This window comes from Sminthopsis crassicaudata, chromosome 4 (assembly GCF_048593235.1).
Source record: "Sminthopsis crassicaudata isolate SCR6 chromosome 4, ASM4859323v1, whole genome shotgun sequence".
Taxonomy (NCBI): domain Eukaryota; kingdom Metazoa; phylum Chordata; class Mammalia; order Dasyuromorphia; family Dasyuridae; genus Sminthopsis; species Sminthopsis crassicaudata.
Genome location: NC_133620.1, coordinates 59,221,660 through 59,237,094, shown reverse-complemented (window position 1 = coordinate 59,237,094; position 15,435 = coordinate 59,221,660).

Here is a 15,435-nt window from a genome sequence, read left to right as displayed (position 1 = left end):
CACCAGCATCTCTGACTCTAGTTTCTCTTTGATCCCAATCATCCTTCACAAATTCCCCAAAAGACTGTTTATGTTCTTAGTGCTTACCATGATATCTAGTACATATAAGATGTTTAATAAATGCTTGTTAATTGATTAATGCACAGGGTTATAGGTAGAGGTAAAAAGGACTTTAGGCTTATTCTTTTTATGTATCAGGAAACTGGGGCTCAGAGAAGTGAATGTTATATAGTTAGCAGGTACTAGAACCCAGATTTGGACTCAGATCCAGTTTCCAAATAGAGCATTCTTTCCTCCACACTATGTCTCTAACTGATTGCTTTCTCTTAGATTCTCCACATTAGGAAAATACTCAGGCTGGCTATACTTTCATTCTTTTCCAAGCTCCACTCCTAATTCTGGACTTTCTTGGCCATGCCATAGAAACCTCCTAACTTTGGACGATACCCTTACAATTCTTTCTTTTGTTTGGTTAGTGCCTCCTAGAGCCTCCATTTTAAGGAAAATATACAATATTTTCCTTTTTGTCTAGCCTCCACTCCTATTTCTCCCCAGTATCTTCTCCCTTCCTTCCATCCCTGGAAATTTAACTTTTTATAAATTCAATCATGAAAGTAATATAGATTGAATTATCTTTCCAATTACCTTCCTTTTACTTGCTAACTTTCCCCACTAGAATGTATTGAGACAGATTTTTGGCTTTATTTTTATTTGTATTCTCATTTCTTAGTCCGGTGCTTGACCATCATAAACACTTAATAAATGCTAATTGATCACTTTAATTGCATTATTGCCTGCTTAACAATCTTCAATGATTTCCTCTGGTATATAAGATCAAAACATATTTCTTAACTTGGCATTTAAAGTGCTCGAAGATATCACTCTACCTCATACCTATCTATCTCACACTATTTCCCTTTATTCATTCTATATTCCAGACAGAGTAGACTACTAGATGCTGTATAATTTTATCATATCCTGTGACCTTTCTGCATTCACAAAGGAGGCCTACTATAGTCTCTTTCACAGATTCTTCCATTAATTGAAATCCTCTTTCTTCTAGGAACAGCTGAAATGCCAGCTCTTCCAGGAGGCTTCCTCATATAATGTCAACAACTGCTATTTGCCAGGCACTGGGCTAAGTCCTAGAGATGCAAAAAAAGCCAAAAGCATGGTTTCTGACCTTAAAGAATTTACATTCTAATGGGTAAGACAGCATGCAGACAACCATTATATACAAGATATAAATAGGACAAATTTAAGATAATCTTAGAAGGAAGGCATGGAAAAGGGAAATATAGTTAGGGGAATCAGAAATGACCATGCTTTTCTTTTTTTTTTTCTTTTTCTTTTCTTTAATTTAGAATTTTTTTCCCACAGTATATATGCATAAGTAATTTTTTTATAATATTATCCCTTGTATTTATTTTTCCAAATTATCCCCCCCTCCCTCCACTCCCTCCCCCCAATGACAGGCAATCCCATACATTTTGCATGTGTTACAATATAACCTAGATACAATATATGTGTGTAAATACCATTTTCTTGTTGCACATTAAGTATTAGATTCCGAAGGTATAAGTAACCTGGGTAGAAAGACAGTAGTGCTAACAATTTACATTCACTTCCCAGTGTTCCTTCTCTGGGTGTAATTATTTCTGTCCATCATTGATCAATTGGAAGTGAGTTGGATCTTCTCCATGTTGAAGATATCCACCTCCATCAGAATACATCTTCATACAGCATTGAAGTGTACAGCGATCTTCTGCTTCTATTTATTTCACTCAGCATCAGTTGATGTAAGTTTCTCCAAACCTCTCTGTATTCGTCCTGCTGGTCATTTCTTAGAGAGCAATAATATTCCATAACCTTCATATACCATAATTTACCCAACCATTCTCCAATTGATGGACATCCCTTCATCTTCCAGTTTCTAGCCATTACAAAAATTGTAATGCCACAAACATTTTGGCACATATAGCCCCCTTTACGCTCTTTAGTATTTCTTTGGGATATAAGCCCAATAGCAGCAATGCTGGGTCAAAGGGTATGCACAGTTTGATAACTTTTTGGGCATAGTTCCAAATTGCTCTCCAGAATGGCTGGATTCTTTCACAACTCCACCAGCAATGTATTAGTGTCCCAGTTTTCCCACATCCCCTCCAACATTCATCATTATTTGTTCCTGTCATCTTAGCCAATCTGACAGGTGTGTAGTGATATCTCAGAGTTATCTTAATTTGCATTTCTCTGATCAGTAGTGATTTGGAACACTCTTTCATATGAGTGGAAATAGTTTCAATTTCATCATCTGAGAATTGTCTGTTCATATCCTTTGACCATTTATCAATTGGAGAATGGCTTGATTTCTTATAAATTAGTGTCAGTTCTCTATATATTTTGGAAATGAGACCTTTGTCAGAACCTTTAACTTTAAAAATATTTTCCCAATTTGTTACTTCCCTTCTAATCTTGTTTGCATTAGTATTGTTTGTACAGAAACTTTTTAGTTTGATGTAATCAAAATCTTCTGTTTTGTGATCAATAATGATCTCTAGTTCTCCTCTGGTCATAAATTCCTTCCTCCTCCACAGGTCTGAGAGGTAGACTATTCTCTGTTCCTCTAATCTATTTATGATCTCATTCTTTATGCCTAAATCATGGACCCATTTTGATCTTATCTTGGTATATGGTGTTAACTGTGGATCCATATCTAATTTCTGCCATACTAATTTCCAGTTTTCCCAACAGTTTTTTCCAAATAATGAATTTTTATCCCTAATGTTGGTATCTTTGGGTTTGTCAAAGATTAGATTGCTATAGATGTACCCTTTTTTGTCCTTTGTATCTAATCTGTTCCACTGATCTACCGGACTATTTCTTAGCCAATACCAAATAGTTTTGGTGACTGCTGCTATATAATATAGCTTTAGATCAGGTACACTTAGACCACCTTCCTCTGACCTTTTTTTCATTAATTCCCTTGAAATTCTTGACCTTTTATTCTTCCATATGAATTTTGTTGTTATTTTTTCTAGGTCATTAAAATAGTTTCTTGGGAGTCTGATTGGTATAGCACTAAATAAATAGATTAGTTTGGGGAGTATTGTCATCTTTATATATTCGCTCGGCCTATCCAAGAGCACTGAATGTCTTTCCAATTATTTAAATCTGACTTTATTTTTGTGGCAAGTGTTTTGTAATTTTTCTCATATAATTCCTGACTATTCTTTGGTAGATGGATTCCCAAATACTTTATACTCTTAACATTTGTTTGGAATGGAATTTCTCTTTGTATCTCTTGCTGTTGCATTTTGTTAGTGATATATAAAAATGCTGAGGATTTATGTGGATTTATTTTGTATCCTGCCACTTTGCTAAAATTCTGAATTATTTCTAATAGCTTTTTAGCAGAGACTTTGGGGTTCTCTAAGTATACCATCATGACCATGCTTTTCTTTGATTTTCTTACTGCATATAATATTTATTTCTCCATTCTTCCATTATATTCTATTTTTACTTATAATGATTTGGGTACATTTCTTATCCCTACTAGAGTATAACTTTCTTGAGGATAAGAGCTATGTCATATTTTCATCTTTGCAACCTCAGTGCCTACATAATTTTGTGTATATACTAGTGTTGAGGTTAAGGGATGCAGCCAGACTCTTTCCATAGCAGGTCAACAAAATGGTAAGGCTAACCACCAAAATGGTGGGATAAAGGGTGATAACCCAAAAAGCATATTGAGATATGGAATGGAATGAGTTGTGTCAAAAGAATTTTTAAGTTTAGACATCTGCCACATCAGGGGACAAAGATTTTATTACTCTACTAAGAGAGGGTTAAATTCATAATGGTCTCTAGCAAGGAAAATAAGTTTTTGGCAATTAATAAGGAGGAAGACACATTCTCTAGAAGTAGCAGGAGGAAGACACTATTAAAGAGAAGCTGCCATGAGATAGGCGTATACCATGGCTAACCCTAAAAAGGAATTCAGCTATAATAAGGAGTAAGGACTAAATGCATAAAAACATTAGTGAGGATCTACAGTATGAGTAGATCTTTTATAGGGGAAATATAACATTGGGGGTCTGACATCATAACTTGGCTTTCTGACTAGATACAAAGAGTTGTGGATTCTAGAGACTTCCATTAGAGGCAGTCCACTTGAACAAAAGATCTACTTAAAAACAAAAGGCACACTTTAGGCTGAGATAATCCTATCTGTGCTCTTCCCTGCTTGCTTCAGGAAATATTATAATCCTATCAATCCTTTGGGAGGGGGGGTTTCTCCCCTAATGCCAACCTTGATACCCAGGACCTCATCAGTAGTAATTAATAAGTGTTTTCTGAATTGATATTCTGGCAGAAGAGAGGAATGTAAAGGTCTGATAACTTTATCTGAGTCAATTTCAGCTATTTTAGAAAAGAGACTGATGAATGAGTTCTCCTTAATTCTTAAAATATTAAAACAAGAAGATATCTCAGAGAATATACTGTAGAGGGATTCTTAACCTGGAAATCCATGAACTATTTTTCATTGAAAAAAATTTTTGACAAGTATGTAAATACAATCTTTTTGTTATTCTACATATTTTATGCATTTTAAAATGTTATTCTGAGAAGGTGACTATAAATTTTATCAGACTACCAAAGCAGTTCATGACCCCCAAAAGCTAAGAAACTCCTAATCTATTTGAATCCTTCACTTTAATCCTGAGCAAAGAGTGGTGAAATTATTGCATAGTTTACTGAACCAAGAGTAAGGTCACCATATATAAACCATTTTTAAGACTACGACTAGCATTTTGCAATACCTCAACAAATAATGTTGCAATGGGAATGTGAGAAATACTGAAAGGTTAGGTTTCCACAGAGATTTGCAAGCTTCAAGGTAGTGTGGAAGAGTGGGTACCACTGACCAAGAAGTTTTCAGAATGTGAGAGGTTAAGGAAGGTTAAGATTACACAGAACTATTAAGTGATCAATAGAATCCTTGAGCAAACAGGACTTGAGAGCTAGGAAAGAACCACAAACTTAAGATAATGGTTGATCTAGCCCAAACTAATTGGGCTCAATGACCTGACTTGACCAAATCACTATTGCACCTGCTTAATAAGCTAATTTTATATTAAACAACACACTCCGTAGGGAGTTTTCCATCATTTTTGAGCATGGAATGTATGATAAGGTAGGGGGAACATGTTAATAGATATTTAGAGGGGAAACATATAGTGGGCGTAGCAGAAAGATAACTTGTAAGGGAACTGACCAATCTGCTCCCTGAAGGAAGGGACTGTGCCAAATTAGCAAATCTAAAGCTTCTCCCACTTCTGTGCTCGGGACTCCCTCTTTCCAAAGAAGAGCTGACTCATTTCTGGCCAGAAACGTTAAGATGATTCCTTCAGATTCTACTTAAATAAATTTTCCTCTATATCTGATTTTCAGTGTCAAGAATGCATTTCTAACAGGAATTACTCTTTTAATCAACAGTTGATGACAGTTCAATGTTTATAGAACACTCTATTAAGACTTGGGGGAGATATAAAAATTTAAAAAGTAATAGTTTGTTCCTTTAGTACATAGCATTGTGGATAGAGAGACAGTAGCAATCAATCAACAATGGCCGCCCTGTGCCTGATGCAGTAGGCAAGGAGACTTTTAAAAAGCAAATGCCAAGTAGAATCCTATTTAAATGAGCTTGATAAGAAATACTTTTTAAAATATTTTTTTATTAAAGCTTTTTATTTTCAAAGTATATGCAGGGATAATTTTTCAACATTAACCCTTGCAAAACCTTGTGTTCTGATTTCACCTCCCCTTTCCCACCTCCACCTTTACGTGGCAAGTAGTCCATTATATGTTAAACATGGTAGAAATATATGCTAAATCATATATATATATATATATATATATATATATATACATGTTCATACAATTATCTTGCTGCAGAAGAAAAATCAAATCAAACAGAAAAAAAAATGAGAAAGAAAATAAAATTATATGTTGTGATCCACACTCAGTTCCCACAGTCCTCTCTTTGGGATAGATGGCTCTTTTCATTACAAGATCATTGGAATGCTAAATCATATATATATATATATATATATATATATACTCCTTTACTGATGGAGATTAGATAGGAGGGAAGGTGGAGAGGGACAAAAAAACAGAGAGAGAGAGAGAGAGAGAGAGAGAGAGAGAGAGAGAGAGAGAGAGAGAGAGAGAGAGAGAGAGAGAGAGAGAGAGGAAGAGGGAGGGAGAGAGAGAGAGAGAGAGAGAGAGAGAGAGAGAGAGAGAGAGAGAGAGAGAGAGAGAGAAGAGAGAGAGAGAGAGAGAGAGAGAGAGAGAGAGAGAGAGAGAGAGAGAGAGAGAGAGAGGAAGAGGGAGGGGGAGAGAGAGAGAGAGAGAGAGAGAGAGAGAGAGAGAGAGAGAGAGAGAGAGAGAGGAAGAGGGAGGGGGAGAGAGAGAGAGAGAGAGAGAGAGAGAGAGAGAGAGAGAGAGAGAGAGAGAGAGAGAGAGAGAAGAGGGAGGAGAGAGAGAGAGAGAGAGAGAGAGAGAGAGAGAGAGAGAGAGAGAGAGAGAGAGAGAGAGAGAGAGAGAGAGAGGAGAGAGAGAGAGAGAGAGAAGAGAGAGAGAGAGAGAGAGAGAGAGGAGAGAGAAGAGGAGAGGAGGAAGACAGAGAACAGGAGAGGCAGGGAAGAGTAAGGGAAAGAAGGAGGGAGGAGGAGGGAGAGATTGAGCCCTAGGCCTGAAGTCAAGAAAATTCATTTTTCTGAGTTCAAATCTGGCCTCAGACACTTAATAACTTCGTGACTCTGGGTAAGTGACTTCATCTTGTTTGCTTCAGATTTCTGTAAAATAAAATGGAAAAGAGAATGCCCGAACCAGTCCGATATCTTTGCCAAGAAAAACCTCAAATAGGGTCATGAGTCAAATTATGACTGAAAAGCTGATGAGATCAAGAGCCTGAATTATTGTAAACAGTCTGGAAGCCCAGTTATTCCCTAAGACAAATAGGGAGGAGCACTAATAGGATTATAAATGTACCTTTTTTTTTTTTTTTTTTTGATCGATTAATTGATTCGTCTTTTGGTTTAAGTGAAATTTGTTACAGCCTTAGACTAGGTCATTGAAGTAGAATTCTTAGCCTAATATGTTGCATTGACAAAACTGTCATAAATCCACAGTTATTGAATTCAATTAGAAAGATAAATTAGAATCCAATTAGAAAGATGTTATATTTCCCCTATAAAAGAACCTAGCTGCATTCACTAGCTGGTTAATTTTATTTAGGATTCTAAATCCCCTTTTAGGGTTAGCCTGCTAGTCAATGGTGTACTTTATCTCGTGGCATCTTTCTTAGTATACTTAACTCTTTAGCATACTAAATCCCTTTTAGGATTAGCTCACCATCAATGTTGTAATTCCTCACTTGCCACAGGTGTCTCGGCTAGGGAATTTGTCATCCCCTTGTTAAATGCTAAAACCCCTTTTCCTTGCTAAAGACTATGATGGATTTAGCATGCTCTAAGCAGTGTGATACTATCTTTGCTCCAGGATTTGGAGAATGTCTAAATTAACAAATTCTTTGAAGAAAATCCATGACATTGACTCATAATCCCATCATACTTTTGGAGTAGCACTTCATACCTCATCTATTTTGGTGGATAATACCATCATTTTGGTGGCTCAGTGGGGAAAGAGTTTGACTGCACACTATAATCTTAACAAAATGACTAAACAACAATAATAGAGTTGTATATCTCATAAAAAGCTGGCTTTAGAGTACAGAAGCTATTAGTTGAAGTCCTGCCTCAGGTATATGTTGTCTATATGACTCTGGGTATACTATATAACATTTCAGTGGCCCCAGCAACACTTGAAGAGTAAACAGTATCAGATCTCCACTGGAAAAGGGAATTTACTCAGCTGGGAGCTCTTCACACCTAAGAAATTCCATACCAAATTCACCTCTACCCTTCTTCCCCCATTTAATTATTTTAGAAAAATTCTTCACATGATTTCATAACATGATTGCCTCTCAAAATCTCCACAGAACATTATATACATTTTCTAAGACATTTTATGTTAAATATTTTTTTTAAACAAACTACTTTTATAATTCATTTAAAAACATAGAAACTGAGAGGATTCTAGGAAAATAAGAAAGACTGAAGAAAATTCTAGGCTTTCCAGATTTCCTCCACAACCAAGACAAAGTTGTACCTTAGGGGGTAGAGTAGTAAAAATAAATAACAATTGGAACAGAACAGTGGTGCTCCTCAGACAACTGAGAAAAACCAAAGATTCCAGGGGTTTGGCCCCTTGTGAAATATAAACATTTTAGGCTTGTTCTGCTGAAATAGCAAGTGGTTAGCCCTGGGGCTGGCTGGGGTGGGCAGCTGCCTCAGCCCCAGCCACAGGAACTTTCACCTCCCAAACAGTATGGAGAATTCAGTATCTGAGGGGAGAAATTGAGAGAACTTCTGCTGATATGGGGAAGTCAGGCCCAGCTGTGCTGCTGAGACACAGCCCTAGTTGAAAAGGAACACATCCAGTGAATGCAGAAGCAGTGGGTCAGGGTTGCTATTAGCTATTGGCATTTATAGAAGAAGAGTTCTTGGTTTCAGGTTCCAGGCCAGAGGGGAGAAATGAAGACCTGAGACCAGAGGCACCATTCCCCATACTGCAAAAATAGAAATTATTATATCAACAATCTGCTACAAATTTAAAAAAAAAAAAAAAAAAAAGAGCAGGCAAAGGAGAAAGAACCAATCATAAAAAGTTACTATGGGAATAGATAAGACTGGTTTTCATCTTCAAAGGGAGATACTGAAGCAAAAACCCAATAAACTGCATATGTATAATCTATATTTAATTGTTTACCTTCTCCATGATGGGTATGGGGAAGAAGGAAGGGGGAAAAAGTAAAAAGTATACAGCAGAGAACAAAATAAAACCCACAAGGAAGCAAAGATGTGCTGATCACAAGCTTTGGAAATTTAATGCTTCATTTTGAATGCTCTCTTACATTCTGCATGTACAAGGCAATTTTTTTCATTTTTTTTCATGTTTTTTCTTTTTTTCTCTTTTGTATTTAAATTTTAAATAAATAAATTAAAAAAAATAAAAATCTGTTATGTAAAATTAAAAAAAAACTATAGAAACTAAATTTTAAAAATAGTAAGAGAAAATAGATACATACATTTCTTAACTGTTTTGATGCGATAAAGGTAGAACTCCAGAATTTTGATAGGAACAAAATAGCATGAGGAGAGAACCTGAAATACAATTGCTTAGTTGGTTGATTGGTGTCCTTAATTTTCAAAAAAGATCAGAGTGACTTCTCTATGTTAGAGTTGAGTTAGAATGTCGTGGCTGATCAGACCAGTATGAGTTAGGGATGCTCTATCACAGTCAGACACAAATAGTTTCTATGAACATTTGGGATGGATTCTCTAATTTTGCATATCTCCCATTTCTTCTTGAGTTAATTCAATTCTACTTTGCTTGGAGAGCACAGTGAATTCTCTGAGGAGAGTGCCCTGTCCTGTGCCAGTGTCTCCTATTCTCATACAATTAATTCTAAAGTTCTTAAGAGAGAACTCAAAAGTGTCATTGTATCATTTTTTTTTTTTTGACCACCTTGTGAGCACTTTCCCTGTGTGAGTTCTCCATAAAATAAGATTTTTGGCAAGTGTATATTTAACATTTGAACAATGTAGCCAGCCACAGGAGTTGTGCACTCTGCAGTAGAGTTGGAACCCTTGGTAGATAAGTTTGACAAAAGAACCTCAGTGTCTGGTATCTTTTCCTTCCAGGTGATCTTCAGAAACCTCCTAAGACAATTCAAATGGAAGCTGTTCAATTTCCTGGCATGGTGCTGGTGCACTGTCCAGATTTGACAGGCATCCAACAATGAGATCAGCACAATGGCTCTATTGACCTTCAGTTTGCTGGTCAGGCTAATGCCTCCCTTCTCCCACACTTTCCTTTGGAGCTTCCCAAACACCAAGTTAGCTCTGTATGCACATGCCAACCTCATTATCAATGTGGACATTTCTGGAAAGTATGCTGTCAAGTCAACTGAATTGTTCCACAATGTTTATAACTTGTCCATTTGCTGTAACTGATAGCTCCACGTATGTATGGTGTGATGCTGGCTGATGGAGCACCTGTGTTTTCTTGGTTTTCAATATTAAACCAAAATTAGCAAATGATCTGGAAGCATAGCTATACCTAAGGCAAGCTGGGAAGAGCATGTGGGACTTAAGTGGATCTTTTGATCTTAAATGGGCCAACATTTGATAGCAAAGTCTAATCAGATGGATACTGCATTGTAGATTCCTTATCTTGTATTCTTTTCTATTACAAATGATGCAACAGCAGATTGACAGAATCTTTTTCTACAGATTGTAATCTTAATGAGTGTAGGGACTTTTCTCCCCTTCATTTTGTTCTTTGTATTTCTATTACCTAGCCCAATGCCATGTACATTTAATTGATGTTTGTTTAATTGAGAAAAATCATATATATGCCCATTTTCATTCATGATTTATTAAGTAATTATACTATGCATTGCTATTCCTTGATGATATGTGCCAGCTCTTTTGAAGGAATAAATGGATCAATTTATTAGGTGTCCAATTATGTAAACTTTAGTGCAGGATATTAGTAATTAACATCCAGAGGAATCTTGATCCTTATAATTCAAAATCTTCTTTGTGTTGTTAATCTAGTCATAAATGCATATGTGTATGTGCACACATGAATAATCTGCCAATTTATTAGACATTTTTCTCACTTAAATGGTTACTTTCCAGGATGGAAAAGCTTTGCAAAATCTTAAAACACTTCATAAATGACAGCTATTTGTATTATGATTCTTTGAATGAAGACAAACGTCTTTCTAGAATTTCAATTTTCTCATCTGTAGAATGAAGATGATAAGCATTTCTATAGCATTATAGAGTATTGTAGAGAAGGCATATTGCAAAGTGTTATATAAAATCATCCTATTATAGCAACATGAACAATGATTAAAAAATGGATTTAGTCATCAGCTTTCCAAAACACCACTCAAATGACAGAACTTCATGGAAAATAGAAGGCAAAGAAATGGACCACTCGTGTGATTTTTAAAATAGCTATCTTTAGTAGAAGTCAAGATAAAATCTTTTGGTGGGAACATGCAACAGCCTGAATAAGAATAGATTAAATAAGAATAACATCTGTAGAGTGATTTACAGCTTTCCCCTACACTTTCACACCATTTGCTTATTTGATTCTCAGAGCAATCTGTTGAAGTAGGTAGTGCAAATATTATTATCCTCATTTTAACAGATGAGAAAACTAAACTGTAAGAAGGAAAGTACCATGAATTTAGCAAGTGATGGAGAAAAGGCTAATCTCCTGGATCCCAGTTATGCTCAATCTACATATAATATTAACTCTTACAGTGGAAATTGTAATTAAATGAATGACTTTACTTTCACTTCTTTTCTTTCTTTCTCCTGTCTTGCATTATATAATCTTTTAGACATTTTTATTTTTTATTTTTTATTTTTTTTGGTTTCTGAGGCTGGGGTTAAGTGACTTGCCCAGGGTCACACAGCTAGGAAGTGTTAAGTGTCTGAGACCAGATTTGAACTTGGGTCTCCTGAATTCAAGGCTGGTGCTCTATCCACTGCCCTCTTTTTAGACATTTTTAACTGGGAATCTTACAGACTTGGAAAACTCAACATATTCAAAATGAAATTCATTCATCATTCTTTTTAATTTTTGCATTTTTCTTGCAGGCCCAATATCCTTCTAGACTTCAAGATAGATTAAATGAATTCTGTATGGGTGCACACCACACAGTGGCAGAATTGGGATTCATATCTAATTTCTTATTCCTAGTTCAGCTTTTTTTTTCTTCTGCAGCCTCTTCTTGTCCTCTTATAGCATCCTTATTAGAGAAGACATGAGCAGGATTTAAATATATAAGACGACTTTTCATCCATTATATAGGGCATCTGAAATTGAATATATTTCAAGAAATCAGACTTCTGGGCAAAATTCCATAAATAGTACAAGCAATAGCTTGTACCTCGGAGGAAAGTTTGGGGAATCATCAGGCATTGGAAAGTCACTGAAACAGGACATTTCTTTGCAGGTATGGGTGATAATAAACATAATAAACATGGACTTTCTCCACTTCTTATAGAAAAAAATAAGTATTGATTAAAACAAATATCAAAAATTCAAAAAGTTGATACATTGTTTTAAATAATGATAGCAATTTAGAGTCACTATTTTTGTGTCATAATGGATAAAATACTGAACATTACACCCATCAAGTAGTCAAGCAATAAACTTTATTAAATGTCTTTTATGTACCATGTACTGTGCTAAGTGTTAGGGATATAAACAGGCAAAAAAACTCAAGGAGTTTACAACTTATTGGGGGAAGACAACATGCAAACAAATATCTAAAGCAATCTGTATGTAGAATAAATGGGAAATAATTTTCAGAGGGAAGTCAGGAAGATCTGGGTCTGATTCTTGTCTTTTATACCTAAACAGCTATGTGGTCATGGACCAATCATGTAAACTTTCTGTATCTCAGTTTCTCAATCTCCAGAAGGGTATACTGATACTATAGTTCTGACCTCCCCCTTTTACAAATGAGAAAATTGAGGAACACCAAGAAGTTAAGTGGTTTATAGAATCATAGATTCGTAGAATTTTAGAGTTAGAAGGAGCCTTAGAGATCTAATTCTTTCATTTTAAAAGAGGTCTTAGAGATTGTATGTATAGTAGAAGGACTCAGAAGTCCTGGACTCAAGTTCCATATTCAGCACTTAACTATTCATGTTTTCTGTTACGCAAGATTACAGAAGATAGAATACTAGATTTGAACCCATGTTTGCCAAATAACTGTGACATTTCTTGGGAAAAAATTAAAACTTTTATGTCAACAAGAGACTCTTCTCAACAAGACCCAAATAATTTCCTTATTAGTCCCTACTCCAAGATTCAGTCTGCCAAACATTTATTGATTGTTATCAGAAAGAAAGGATTTATGTTTTAATTTTGATAATATAATACTGACCATTGTATTTGACCATAGTTATGTTGCCTTTACAGAGTGATATTTGACTTGTTGTAGTTCTTATGTAATTTTTTTGACTCTGCTTTCTTTAGTTCAATGCTCTTTCCAAGATAATATGCAGTCTCCCTAGCTTTACCAAAAAAGAAATGTGATTTATTGATCCAAGACTTTGCTTGGTCCCTTGTACTCCCTTTTACATATAAGATAAATTAAAACTGTATTCTATATCCATACAATAAGCAGCTCTATTTCTAGATACCTTGATTTGTTGTTGATGTTGAATTATTCGGTCATGTTTGACTTTTTGTGACCCCCCATGGACCATAACATGCCAATCGTTTATCTTTCCCTATCTCCCAAAGTCTCTCCAAGCACATGTTTTATAGCTTCCATGACACATCCATCTCTTCCTTTGCTGTCCCCTTTTCCTTTTGTCATTTTTCACAACATCAGAGGCTTTTCCAGTGAGTCATATCTTCTCATTATGTGGCCAAAGTATTTAACCTTCAGCTACATCATTTAATCTTACAGTGAATAGTCTGAATTAATTTCCTTTAGTATTGATTGAGTTGATTCCCTTGTTATCCAAGGATTTTTAAAGTCTTTTCCAATATCACAATTCAAACTCATCATTTCTATAGTATTCATTCAGCTTTTCTTTATTGTTCAACTTTTACAGTTATACTCTGCTACTAGTAAATTCATTTCTTTGATTCTATGGACCTTCACTGGCAAGTTCAGTCTGCTTTTGTAGTGTTGCCCAGATTTGCCTAGATTTCCATCCAAAGAGTAGCCATCTTTCAATTTCATGGCTGCGTTGCCATCTGCAGTGATCAGAATATAAACTTTGACACACCTTCCATTCTTCTCTTTATATTTGCCAGGAAGTAATGGGACCACATGCCAAGATCTTGTTTTTTATTTTGTTTTAATCTTCAAACAAGCTTTTATACACTTTTTTTACCCTCATCACAGGATTCTTAATTCTTCTTGAATTTCTGCTATCAAAGTGGGATTATCTGCATATATGAGACTTGATATTTTTCTTGGCAATCTTAATTCCAGATTTTGATTCATCCATCCTAGCATTTTGCATCTAAGTTAAATTAAAAAAGTAACTATATATAGCCTTATACTTTTTTTTTTTTTTTGATCCTAAGCCAATTAGTTGTTTGGTGTTCAGTTCTAACTGTGACTTCTTGGTTTGCATACATGTTCCTCAGGAGACAAGTAAGAGATGTGATATTCCCATCTCTTTGAGTACTTGCCACATTTTGTTGTGATCCATAATCAAAGGTTTTAGAGTAGCCAATGAACTAAAAGTCGGTAATTTTTTTCTGCAAGTCCCATGCTTTCTTTATAATCTATCAAATGTTGGCAGTTTGGTCTCTAGTTCCTCTGCTTCAAAAACCAGCCTGCTCTTCTGATAATTCTAAATTTTCATATTGCTAAGGCTTGACTTGCAGACTCTTAAGTGAAACCTTGCTGGTGTGAAATGAATGCAATTGTTTGGTAATTTGAAAATTTCTTGGTATTGCCTTTTTTTTAGGATTAGGATGTAAACGGATCCTTCTCAACTAGTGACCACTGTTGAGTTTTCCAAATTTGCTAGCATATTGGATATAGCACTTTAACATCATTTTCTAGGATTTTAAATAGTTCAACTGTAATTTCCTCTTTCCTAAGCCTCACTGGATTTTCTTCTCCAGGATGTCTGCCTCTAGGTGAGTAACCACACCATTATGGTTATCTGTTTTGTTAGGATCTTTCTTCTTTTGTATATTAAAGTCACCTCTTAATTTCTTATGTTTCTGTTAAGTTCCTACCATTTTTCTTTCATCATGTTAATTTTTATATGAAATCTATTGATTTCTCTTGAAAGATCCCTTGATGGTGCTCCTTTGATTTATTGCCAATGAGCATTTCTCTGCATAGGGTATCTCCAACAAAATACTTTTTCCTTAACTTAGACTCCTCATATAAATGTAGAGATAAATGCCTTTCTTTCACAATCATCCCTAAGCTTCATCTTCCATATTACAAGGAACAATTTGTTTTAAAGTAGTTTGATAAGATCTCTAGAACTTATGTTCTTCTCATATAGGCTTAGAGAACTCAAGATCATTTTTGCAACAGAACAGGACACTACACTAGAACTTTAAGGAAGGTTTCTTGTCTCTGTAATGAAAACAATCACTCATTCACCTATTCAATAATTTGTAGTGGGTGACTGGCCAATGAGGAACCAATGCTTAAAATATATTTGTTAACATCTTGGTTTCAATGCAATCCCAGAGAACTCTAGGGAGACTTTTTTAAGTCATGAAGGATAG